Source organism: Labeo rohita, chromosome 22 (genome assembly GCF_022985175.1).
Source record: "Labeo rohita strain BAU-BD-2019 chromosome 22, IGBB_LRoh.1.0, whole genome shotgun sequence".
NCBI classification, from domain to species: Eukaryota; Metazoa; Chordata; class Actinopteri; order Cypriniformes; family Cyprinidae; genus Labeo; species Labeo rohita.
This window is the reverse complement of record NC_066890.1, coordinates 42,493,192-42,504,249: the sequence shown is the minus strand read 5'-3', so window position 1 is coordinate 42,504,249 and position 11,058 is coordinate 42,493,192.

Here is an 11,058-nt window from a genome sequence, read left to right as displayed (position 1 = left end):
ATCCCACCACTGTGAAAGCCAGCGGAGCTTTCCTGGAATGTAATGGGAAATGTTTGGTACTATACCCAAATAAAATCTTACTAAAAGCTAATTTTTCCAGATATCAACCTCAAATTTGGAACACAAATTGTTTAGATTTATGGCTTTGATTTTCTATCAACTTTTTAGTTCAAATTCTTCTATAAAATGTATATTTTATATAAAAAATAGCTCATAAATAATTTTCATAAATTTAAACCTCTATAACTTTTTTGGTTTCAATTCTTTACAACTTATTTTAACTTAAACAATAATCTGCCAAGGGTCTTCTTTAAAATAAGACCAAACTTAAGTCTGTACTCCCAAGCTTAACATTTTTATTAGAGCTTTTTAGACATGGACATTTTTGTCCTCTATGAACCTATGTTTAACTTTTTAAAATTGATGCATAAGGGTTAAAGGGGTTATCGAATGCCCATTTTCCACAAGTTGATATGATTCTTTAGGGTCTTAATGTCACAGTTGTCAGCTGGTGTGCCCAGGATGGCCACCAGAGGACACTGTTTGTGGAAGCACATGGCTTGTGTTGTGTTTGTTTGGTGCCATGTGTTTCTCCTGCTTATTGTTTGACCCCACCCATTTGTTACCTCATTATTGTTTCAGTGATTCCACCTGGGTCTCCCTCCAGCTGTTTCTTGTTTCCCATTTTCACATTCACACCTGTTTTCATTCTCTGCTAATTTCTTCCTCTCTATTTAAACTCTCGTCCCCGTCTGTCCAGGGTTAGTCCGTTTTTATTTCTTGCCAAGTCTTGTCTTGTCCTGCTTATTTTTCTCTGCTCCTTTGGCTTTTATTATTTTTCTCTTTACCCACAGTACCCGCTGGTGTTCCGTTATACCAGCTTGATGTTTTTGCTGCTCTGCATTTGATGTCTGTTATCTTCAACTGTGATTATTCAACGTCGGGTTGAGTTTCGCTCCCCGTGGATTCTCCGTTATCCTCAGCTGTATTGATCAATGTCGGGTCGAGTCTCGCTCCCCGGGCTCCTTCATCTGCTGTGAGTTTTGCTGGACGGGTTGAGTTTCTCTCCCTGTGTTTTTTGTTTTGCCTTTTTCCCCTTTCTGCTGTCCCCAGTTTGTCTCCAGGAAGGAGGGAGGACTTTTTTCTTGTACATTGTGTATTTCTTGTTCCTCAAACTCTTTTTTGCCCCGCATTTGAGTCTCCCTTGTTAATCATGACACTTAATGAAAAGTCTATAATATACTTTGCTTAAAAATTCTCAATGGTAGTGTAAAACAACACCGTTTTTACTTTGCCAAAATCAGCTCTACAAAAATCATCCTGTTTTGGTCGAGGTTGCTTTAAACGTTAATGAGCTCTGCTCATCCCGCCCTTTTCTTCTCTCTGTGGAGTGACGAGCCTGTTTACTTTAACTGCATTTGGCCGCGTTTAGCCGCTAAACTTGCTAACTAGCATGTTTTTAGGAAAGGCGATCACAATGATTCATTAAAAAAACCCTTATACTCACTTCTGCTGTAAGTGAAGCTGGATCACGAATGATTCGCGTGAACATAGACGGATATATGTAGATCGGGAGGTGCATTCCCTTCACAAACAAACGTAATCTACTGCATCTTCAGCGGCTCAGATGTCGGGAGTAAATGACGACCACTATGTTCATTATTACATCCAGCAACACAACACCTCAATCGCTCAATCGGAAATATTCTTGTCTAACTTACATCCCTGCTCCGGCATCGAAACAATGGAGGTCTGACTGTTACAGCTGAGGTAAGGCAGGTCTGAGGTAAAACGCTCATGTCAATCAACTATCGTGGGAGCAGCCTCTGTGGATGTGACGCCACAACGACATGCATCTAAGAATGGCTCGATTTGAAAAAGGGAATATTATTTTTACAGGTTAATTAAAACTTATTAAATTATTAAATTAATTAAACTTTTTAACTTTAAAGATTAAAACCACTGCATGTATTTTTATCATTATATTATATGGTATAATGTGTACATACACTGCCAACACACATTAATGTTCAAACAAAATGTAAAAGTGAACTTTGCATCCGATGACCCCTTTAAAAATTCAAAATTCAAAGGAATATCAGCGATATCACTGTTCTACTTGCATGTTTGACAAAATATCCAAGGCATTTCAACAAAAACCATTACTTTGTGGAAAACACAGTGATGAAAATTAGAGAACAGTAACCACTGTAGCACGAAGATTACAACTAAGTGACCTTGAAATTTAGGAAAATATAGGTTTTAGAAAACAAAGGATTGTTTTTACACATAGAAATGATACAATAACTTTTGACCATTCAATAAAGATGGTGTTTATTGACCATTAAACAAAGAGCTATTCAGTAAAAGCAAATTTGGTTAAAATGAAGAGAAACAAACAAACAGTGGGTCATAACTGTAGTAAATAAAAAATCAAGTTTACAAAGCAAGTGTAAACTTAGTAATGCCAAATGCACATGAACAACAACAATACTTTCAGTCTCAACGCAATCTTATTGGAGTCTGTTGTAGTTGCGCAATACTCAAAGGCAAAGAAGCATGAAAACACAAAATTTTCCATGATCCTTGTTTGGGTGGTTACCTGGCCTTTAGTGATACCATGTAAGCGGGGTTGTACGGGGGTTGAGGTGAGGTGTAGTCAAGTCAAGTCACCTTTATTTATATACCACCTTTAACAATACAGAGTTGTGACAAGGCGGCTGTACAGTATTAAGTAGGAAACAGTACATCAACAATGCCAAGGGCAACAGTAAACACTCAATTTTCAGGTAAAGGTAGTTAATCATATACAATAAAATAAAATCAATATCGTGTGAAGAGAAAGTGTCCCCAACTAAGCAAGCCAGAGGCGACAGCAGCAAGGAACCAAAACTCCATCGGTGACAAATGGAGAAAAAAACCTTGGGAGAAACCAGGCTCAGTCGGGGGCAAGTTCTCCTCGGGGGGCCAGTTCTCCTCTGGCCAGATGTAGAGGACTCTGGTTCCCGTGGCCTTGTGCCGACTGCCATCTAGGTGACGAGGTCTTCACTGGGGATCCGTCTCTGGGGCTCATCTAGTCGATGTGGTCTCTGCTGACATTCAGGGCTGTAGAGGTCATCTCTAGGTGCTGATCCACCTATTAAGGTGACCTCGGAATAAGAAAGAAACAGACTAATATTAGCGTAGATGCCATTCTTCTGACGATGCACCGAGTACATCGGGCGTTATGGGAAATGTTCCTGGTTCCGGTTGACCTAATTAGTGCAGCCTAACAATCCTTTAACGGATTTGAATTATAAGAATATGTTGATGTGTTATGTGTAACCAAGGTTAAAGAGATGGGTTTTAATCTAGATTTAAACTGACAGAGTCTGTCTGCGTCCCGAACAGTGTAGGGTAGATTGTTCCAGAGTTTGGGTGCTAGATAAGAAAATGATCTCCCGCCCGCGGTTGATTTTAATATTCTAGGTATTGTCAAGCTGCCAGAGTTTTGAGAACGCAGCGGACGTGAGGGACTATAATGTGATAGGAGCTCACTCAGGTACTGAGGAGCTAAACCATTCAGGGCTTTGTAAGTAATTAGCAAGATTTTAAAATCTATACAATGTTTAATAGGGAGCCAGTGCAGTGTAGACAGAACCGGGCTAATATGATCATATGTTTTGGTTCTAGTAAGAACTCTAGCTGCTGCATTTTGGACCAGCTGGAGTTTGTTTATTAAGCGAGCAGAACAACAACCCAAGCATTACAATAATCTAACCGTGAGGTCATAAACGCATGAATAGTCTGTGGGAAGCGCTGGTTGAACCAGTGGTTGTAGAGGGTACATGTTCTGACCACCATCATATGCCACTTGGCTGAAGGGAGCAAGAAACTGACCTGCTGTTGAACAAAAACCAGCAAATATGTTAATTTAGTTGTTCAGTAATTAAAGACAGGATTGATTGACACGATTTATTTTCCATGTAATGTAAATTTTCTTATTTTCAGTTGTCTGTGTCAATTGCACCATTGCAAAGTCATTCTTTTTGCCCACTGTCACCACAATCCTGTTCTCAGAAACTCACACACATACTTACGCAAGAGATTTTTCTTGGCATGTGAAGAAATAGCTCCGTGGTGATAAAAAAGATAAAGACTTTAGCTCTCTACTTCCACTCACTTTTTAATTTGCTTGGCTAGATTTTGCAATAGTTCAACCCAAGTGAAAATTCTGTCATCGTTTACTCACCCTCATGTAGAAAAGAACATATTTTGAAGAAAGTTGTTAACAGTTGAAGGTGGCCATTGACTTCTATAGTTCTGCAAAAAAATAGTATGGAAGTCGGTGGCTAACGTCAACTGCCCGATTACATTCCAACATTCTTCAAAATATCTTCTTTTGTGTTTGCAGGTGAGTAAATGATGACAGAATTTTCATTTTTTGGGTGAACTATCTCTTTTTGTTGCAACATGAAAAAAACAATTAAAGTTCAACAACATTTGGTCTGTTTTTTTCCAAACAGGTAGATATTTTCAAATCTTACCAGCCTCCTGATATGTGGGTGGTGGTCCTGGTGCATACAGTTGTCCCAGATTTGGTCCAGCTGAAACGGGTTGCCATCCACAAGCTGGCTGTAGGTTAGTAGCCTGGTGAGGTGAGTACTGACTCCCCTGTGGATGGTATTGTGTAGATGTTCTTGACAGCATGGTTTCTACAAAAGACAAATCAATAGACAGCATTTACTATGAACAAAACCCAGATGCAGCTCTTTGTAAACACATACTGACACTTACGTTGAAGTTTCCTTGCACATTTACACAGCCACATGATGATGATCACAGTGAAGGACATCACCAAAAACACTACGATCACAACGGAAAAGTCTTCCATTCGATGGGGAGAATGACTTAAATATTTTAAGGTTTTGCTTCTGGACAGATTAGGTAAAATTAACATTAGAAACATTAAGTGTTACAGCTTTCAAACAACCGATTTAGTCTTTGAATAAAGTGTTATTGGCGGCACTGAACGTAAACAATGCCACTGAGCCTGTCCTAATCGGTCAGACCAAAAAAAACATTTGGGGTACTATAAACTTTTTTTTCTACAGATTTTTACTTATACAGTGCTTACTAATTTGATTAAACAATTAGACACTTACGTACTGTCAACGCGAATAAAACCGCAGACAAGAGCAGAAGAACCGTATTGTTGTAGGCATAGCACAGCTCGTCCACATCAATAGCTCATTTTGTGCTGATGGTCTATTTCCGGAGACTGCCTGACCAATTAAACCATGTTTTTCTTGCTGTTATAACCCAAACAATCTTGATAAGTGGCTGTAGCGCCCCTCCCATGCAAGAAACTCTCAACAAAACCAAAAACCACCACGTGTGAAGCATATTAATTTTAAAAACACAGTTATATCAATACAACCAGACAGAACATGTCTGAGAAAAATCCACTGCTCTCCAAAATATTCTTCAAGAAAACTGCCAAAGATAACGTAAACTAGATGATAGTCACCTCGAATCAATCAACACCCCTTATGAAAATTAACCATGGTTTTATTATAGTAAAAGTGTAGTAATCATGGTTTTTGGCGCATTGATTACCATTCGTATAACCAAAGGTTTATTGCAAATACCATGGTTAAACTATGGTTTGTGTAATAAGACTATGGGTAATTTATGGTTACCATGGTTTAACTATAGTAAACATGTTTTTTTGGTTTTATTTCTAGTAAAACCACAGTTAATTTTCGTAAGGGACATTCGCAATTTAACAAATTTACACTCGCAAAATATCTGTACCAATCTAGGATCCAAAATAAATGGAAAACGGATAGATCTTTGGTTAAGAGAAATAAGTATCCATAGCAAGTGTAAATAATTGTAAGAGAGCATAAATATGGAAATATTAATGAACAAAAATAAATCTTGTGTTCTCAAAGCAATTGTAGGATAGTTACTACAGTAGCTGCACAATTCACAACAGCAGAGCAGAAATGTGAAACCCTCCACGATCCAGTGGTTTTGGTTTAGTTAGTGGTCCTGATGACTGAAGTGGTGCAGCCAGTGTAAGCAGGGTATAAGCTGGCTGAGGTGAGGTGTATTCTGTGGGCAGCGATGACTGTAGAGGGTACATAGCCTGACTGCAGTAATATGCTACCTGGATGGGAACAGGATACCTTGGACCTACTGGAAAACCAAAGATGGCAATCATTTTGTTGGTTTACCATCTTAGTTGTGGTCATCTCGTTTGCAGATCATACCAGCCTACTGATATGGTCCAGTTGATGTTGGTTGGCCTCCGTAAGGTTGGTATGGAAGGTACTGGCTACCCTGAACAACAGCTGAAGTCTGCAGAAAGTAAATTGAAACCAAATCTTAAGGGTATTTACTACAACTGGACATTGAGTGTACAATAAAAATACAAAGGGGCAGTTTAGATAGAGCTAAAGCTGGAAGGGATGATGAACTACAAGAATTTGCCTCTGAAATACACCAGACATCTTTGGAGTTCTGAAGCCAATAAAGCACTTTTGAGATATTTGCAGCCCAATAATAAAAAGTGCTAAGCCACCTTGTGATTTTTGTCTTTGGAGAAACTCCTTCCGAATCCTTGGTGCTTTTCCGCCCCATATAAATGATGAGATAAGTCTGTCTAAATTCTGAAAAAAGGGGATACATTGAAACAAGTATAAGAACCTTGGTAAAATGTTCATTTTTACACAATTAATTCTACCTGCAAGTGATAGAAACAGCTAATTCCATTTTTTGAGGTCTAGTTTTAACTTGTCAGTTAAAGGAGCAACGTTCTTTCTGTAAAGGTTAGGGAATCCCTGTGTGATATTTATCCCTAAATATTTAAAACCTGATAAAGACAACTGAAAAGGTATATCACTATTTGAAATATAGAAAGTGTTATTGTTTATTGGAAAACAAATACTTTTTGAAAAATTTAATATATAACCTGAGAACGTACCAAATTGTTTCAATATCCTAACTACCTGTGGAGTACTTATCACTGGGTCTGAAAGGTCCAACAGCATATCATCGGCATATAAGGATACTCTGTGTTCTATGCCCCAACTATTAATGCCAGTAAAATGCTGTGAGCATCTTAATGCTATTAATAGGGGCTCGATGGCTAAAGTAAAAAGTAAGGGGCTAAGAGGGCATCCTTGTCTTGTACCCCTTGATAGGGGAAAAGACTTTGAACATACTCTATTTGTAATTACCGATGCTTTAGGGGAAAAGTATAATAACTTAATCAGTGAAAGAAAATGTGTTCCAAAGCTGAATCTTTCCAAAACAGAAAATAAGTATTTCCACTCCACCCTGTCGAACGCTTTTTCAGCATCCAATGAAATGACTACCTGAGGGACAGGGTCCTGAGAAAGTTTAGATGAGTGGATTACCCCTAGCAATCTCCGGATATTACTAAAAGAATGATGACCACTGACAAAACCGGTTTGGTCTTTTGAAATCAAATTCTCTATAACTGTATCTAAATGTAAAGCAAGGACTTTTGCCAAGATTTTAATATCCGAATTTAGGAGAGAGATTGGTCTGTAGGAATTACATTTCAAGGGATCCTTATCAGGTTTTAACAAAAGAAAAATGTTTGCTACATTCAAGGTTTGCGGCAAGCTACCCCTTTCCAAAGAATCGTCAAACATATCAAGAAGAATAGGGGCTAATTTATCTGCAATTTTTCTTAAAAAGTCTATTGGGTAGCCATCAGGGCCAGGAGTTTTTTTTTGTTCTGCATAGATGTAATTGCACTTAAAATCTCTTCTTTTTGTATAGGTTTCTCCAAATAGGTTTTCTGCACAGAATTCAGGGTGGGTATATCTATATTGTCTAAAAATTCCAACATTTCAGAGTTGGATTCAGGGCTTTCAGAAGTATACAAATTTAAAAAGTAGTTCTTAAAAGTATTATTAATTTCAATTGGATTAACTATTAAATCATTATCACTGTTGCAAATTTGAGGTATAAATTGAGAAACAGCTTTAGATTTTAATTGGTGTGCTAAAAGATGCCCTGCTTTTTCTCCGTGTTCATATATATATCCTCTAGAACGTAGCAAACACCATTCAGTTTTATTTGTTGATAGAAGATTGTACTGAACTTGAAGGTTCAACCTTTCCTTATAAAGTTCTAAGTGTAGTTCTTATATTTTGTTGTAAAGCAATTAAATGAAGAAAAGAAGACACATTAATAAGTTTAAAAGGAGTGTGGATGGGAGCTCCTCGTCTTTGCTGCTCCCTCTTCACCAAACCGGAACTCCGGTTATACTCCGGTTATATATACTTTTTAATGTCAAACGCTCATCTTGTCACACTCTGCCTGAGCTCTGTTTTTTTCCAGTTCATTTTCAGATAGGGTATGTCGAAAAATGCCCATCTCATGTTCTCCCTTAACTTCAAAATCATCCTCTATCACTGTTTTACCTTTTTTGTTAAGGGTGTTTGATCTTCTTTGCATGTTCACTTTGCAAACATTGTGTCGGTACTTCTGCAGTGATGTAGGATGATTTTAAAATGATTTTTGAAGTTGAGGGAGAAAATATGTTTGGAGTTTTTCAACATACCCTAACTGTCCTGAGCCAGAATACACAGAGTTCAGGGAGAGAAAGATAAGATAAGCATTTGAGATTAAAAAGCATTTAAATTGTATTATTTTTAACAATCGTTTTGCTAGATAAAACCCTTCTTCCTCAGCTGGGATCATTTACAACCACATTTAGGATCGTTTGAAGCCACATTTGAACTGCATTTAGTAAGTTCAAAATCAGGGCACCATATCAGTCCATTATATGGAGAAAAATCCTGAAATGTATAACTCAAAAACATAATTTCTTTATGGCTGAAGAAAGAAAGACATGAACATCTTGGATGACAAGGGGGTGGAACATTATCTGTAAATTTTTGTTGTGAAAGTGGACCATTTTTAACATTTCTCTTGTGTTGCGTTACCGTGTATAGTGAAAAACTTTAGAAGTAATGTAAACAGTTTTTTGAAAATCGGGGTTGTGAGGTCAGGACGATTTCTAGACACAGAGCGCGATTTCTACCAAGGGGAAAGTGGGCCGCAATTTCTTTTACCAAAGGGAACGTCAAGTTTCTTTCTTCTGTTGAATGCAAGAGAGAATGTACTGAAGAATGTTGGTAATAGTTGATGGCCAACAAACACAGAATGTTCCCCTAACGTTAGTTTTCGGTACCTGTTTGGTTACTTTTTTGAGAACCAAATACTAACGTTAGGGGAACGTTCTTTTTAGGTTATTTTTTTGTAACCATAAAATAACGTTCCCAGAACATTGCATAGTAGTTATTATTAAATAACCTAAAATAACTTAGAGAAATTAAAAATTATTAAGAATTTAAAATTGATTTATTATTCTCAGGTTATTTTTATAATCCTGTAAAACTATCTTTCCAATGTAAATGTTGCAGATGTTTTTGTGTAATGATCTATACAGAGCCCTGAAATTCATTTAATGCAACATTTATTACAATACAGAAATTATATAAATCAAAACACATTTTAAATTATAATATTAAACTGGGATTAAGCATGCCTTCCACAGAGAGCCGTGCACTTTTGAAATTTAATAAAACAGCCTTCTGCAAACCAGAAACTAACATTCTGGGAATAATAACGTTCTGGGAACCAAAAATTGTTAGCTGGGTGGTAGCCATTGACTTCCATAGTATGGAAAAACTATACTATGCAAGTCAAAGGCTATCGTCAACTGTCTGGTTACCATCATTCTTCAAAATGTCATCTTTTGTGCTTGTGAGTGAGTAAGTGATGACAGAATTTTCATTTTTGGGTGAACTATCAATTTAAGTATATTAAATTTGTTGCAACTTTTTGTCACAGACTTAAAACAATGAGCACCAGATTTACTAAACAGGCCAGATTTATTTTACAAATTAGCATGAGAGCACAATTCTAGAACAGCACTGATGGGTGTGGAAATTTCTGTGGGTGATTTACTGACAACACGCAAATTAAAGAACACAGATGCAACATCTCATTTACATTTCGACCAACACAAGTGCGGATGATCTACTTACAACACAGGTGCAGCTTGTTATGTGTAATAATGACCAAAAATGTAAAATGTAAAAAATGTCTTTTATTTCCTGAGGCAAATTAAAAATAACATGGCTTCACAAACAATATGTTTGGAAAATGTTGTCTTTTGGCTTCCAAATAAATTCATGCGTGTGGGAAAAATCCTCTCCCTTCTACCACTCCTTTCTCTGGTGCCTCCTCAGCTGAAAAAAAAATTTGCAGCCATTTCAAGCGCAAAATATGGTAATCATTCAGTACTGAGGTATATCAAATTACTATAATATAGTAAAGCATCACTTCAATAAAAATAATCTGTCTCTACCAATCTATCAAAGTATGAGTAAAAAACCTGTACACAGAATTGTAAAATATTTATTTGCTGTAATTGAAAATAAGAACTTGTTATTAATTGACTTGCCTGATTAAATAAAGCTCAGATAAAAGAGTAAAAAGACAAACATTAGAGATTGATTCTTTTTTTTTTTTTATTTCACCATAGGGGGATCTGTACATTCAAGTTCTGAAGTTCATCAAACATTGCATAAAAATCCAAACTCTTTGAGTTTCACATCTTTGGTGTTCTCCTATAAGCCCTTTTTAGCTCCCAATTTTCTCTTCTTACACACATAAAAAAATAAAAATAAAACAAGTTAAAAACATTTACAAAATGTAAAGACAATTAACAAACAGGCTGCATCATGTCACCTGAAACAAAATAATAAAATCTGAAAAGGATCTGCGAAGACAGTGGTTTCCTAATGCTTAACAAAGGTAACCCTTTTTACTACCTTAACAGCCATTCTGTGTTTAAAAGTTGGTATAGAAAGTCAGTGGGAGTCACAAAATAATTGTGAAAATTTTGTGACGCTCAATGTTTTTCATTGTTTTTCGTTCCTGCTATTTAAAAAGTAAAAACAAATACATTTATAATTTTGTGAGTATTACACTGTTGTATGAAATATCAACAACTCAGTAACAAAT